This window comes from Nuphar pumila, chromosome 8 (assembly GCF_984573655.1).
Source record: "Nuphar pumila chromosome 8, dmNupPumi1.hap1.1, whole genome shotgun sequence".
NCBI classification, from domain to species: Eukaryota; Viridiplantae; Streptophyta; class Magnoliopsida; order Nymphaeales; family Nymphaeaceae; genus Nuphar; species Nuphar pumila.
Genome location: NC_143256.1, coordinates 117095574 through 117098139, shown reverse-complemented (window position 1 = coordinate 117098139; position 2566 = coordinate 117095574).

The following is a 2566-nucleotide window of genomic DNA, read 5'->3' as shown; positions in this document are numbered from 1 at the left end:
TGCATGGTGGGCCATAGCTGATTTGGAATCACATGACTCGGAATTGCACGGAGTCACTGCAATTCACATGCAAGTGAGAAAGGGACTTTCATTTGCTTTGCAAAATGTGAGTCGTTTTTTCTCATGCTCCATTCTCTCGTTTGCTTTGATGTGAGAAAATGGAGCCAATGAGAATCATTTTCTCATTTGGGTAAAAGAAAATTATTCCTATTATAGTTGAAACAAACGTTCCCTTCGGAGCACAACGACAATGGGTGAATCCGAGCAGTGTGACAAATCTTATGATATTTATAATATAGTGATATTTTGGTGGCTATTTTAAATGGCCTAAGTATCACAATATTTTCGTTTTTTGAAAATTTGTGATTTTGTCATGATATTTATTTTATAGGACATATCTGGGGATAAAAACAATATTAAAAATTTTTACTTTTTATCTTTCAACCTATTTTGCTATTTTTTTTTGTATACTTATTTTGTTGATATTTTCCTTGAAAAACACGAGATTTTGTTTTTTGAAATTTCATTTGTGTTGGTCCTCTCCCCTTTTCTAAACTCTACATGACTCCTGACAATTTTTTTGGTGATCCCTCGTCACCATGATGAATGAAATCTTTCAGCTTTCCTCACCAATTTTTTTTCTCAATTTCTTGCAATAAAATAACATCCGTTTAATTGTCAGTTTTATTCGTTTATCACTATTAATCCAAGTACCAAGCACTACCATATGCATTATTATGCTCCCCACTTTATCACTATATTAACCAATTTTTATTTTTCTAGCTAGTTGTGCCCACCTAGAGTGAGACATCCTGTGATGCTAGCTGGTCAAGTTGACCACCAACCACACATCTTTCATCTCCGAGAGATAGAAACATAGTGCCAAAAGTCAAAAAATAGCAAAATATCGGCAGCTAAATAATCTTGAGATTTTTTTTTAAAACTTGTGGTTTTGGCAAATTATCGACAATAAAAACTTATTTAAAATAAAAAAATAAAATTATATAAAAGCAGTATAATTTTAAAATAAATAAAAGCACACTATTTTTCATGATAAACAATCGATAAAAACATAAATATCAGCATTTAAAATACAATATTTATGTTTCTACAAAAAAATCATGATCTTTAAAAAAGAATAATTTTTGCTACTAATGAAGGCAAGGAACTAATGAACTATAAATCATAGGTACAAAGTTGTATTGACTCAATCTAACCACATAGAAGTGTTTAACATTGTTTGTTTGCTAAATAACACGCCTTTAATCATGCTTTTTTGATGTAAAAATGTCATCTTTGGAGTTTTGAAATTTTAGCACATTGTGAGTCATTGATTTTTAGACCACTTTAAAAACCTAATTACTTGTCATAATCACATAAATCAAAAAAAGTTTCCTACTAAACAAACCATATAGATCACAACCTTAATATTCGATCTACAAAAAAATGGATTTTTTTGAAGAAAAATTAAAGTGATTTCTAGTCATTAGTTACTTACCTTTATTAGTCGCCAATATTTACCAATTTTAAAAATATCACGATAAGTTAAAGTTAAAAAAACTTGCAAGTAATTTCTCACTATATTTTTACGACTTTTTTGAATAAATCTCGAGATATATTTGTCACAGTCGATAGAAGACACGGGAGGCTTCCTTTTCCAAGTGACAGCATCTTGAATGGCTCACAGGACATATAAGACACATTTTAATGCTCAAATCTTGTTCATGTTTGTTTGCATGCAACAAAAGATGCACTTGTATCGGTACCAACATTGACAATTTTTAGTGTTTTCTTAATGACGACAGCTAAGTTGCACACTAAGATGATTGCTAGTCATCCACTTTTTAAGGCCAAAATGTCATCTTCGATGATGATTTTTGGAGTATAGTACTGGTCCAAGTTGCCCAACAAACACAACCCACAAAGTCTCTTTGGTAATTGGCAGCCTCTATCCAAAAAGCCAATCTTAGGCCTTGTCCTATTGTCCAGAGTATGGACTCTCGTGACAATAAATTAACTAATCTTGGTGCATCATGCACTTCGGGAAGTGCCAGTGTCAATAGGTCGGGTTTACCTGGACCTGACCTAAACCAAACCCTATAGGGTTCGAGTATGGTGATAAATAAGAAAACTTGATTAAGACCTCGGTCCTGACCCGAAGGTCCGACTAATACATGGATCCGAGTATAGTTTGTGAAATTTTATACCAGACCGGGTCATGACCCCAGTTCTGATTACGACCTGCAATTTTTCAATGTAAAAATGATAAAAAAATATTATTTTGCCAGGTTTGGTTTATGTGGTTCTTATTGAATCTGGGTATGGTTTCTCTTATAGTGGATCTGATTAAACCCGGGTTTGAACCCGATACCATACCCAAAAATCAGGTTCAAGTCTGATTTCACCTGGGTCCGAACCAAACCCGACCCGTGACACCCCTACTTCCAAGTATATATAAAATTCATGGATGGAATGATAACAGAAGACGTAGAATGTGGTTGCATAGAATGAAGAATTATTGGGCTAATATTAAAACTATATAGCACAAGGGGTTTGGCGTAGCAGG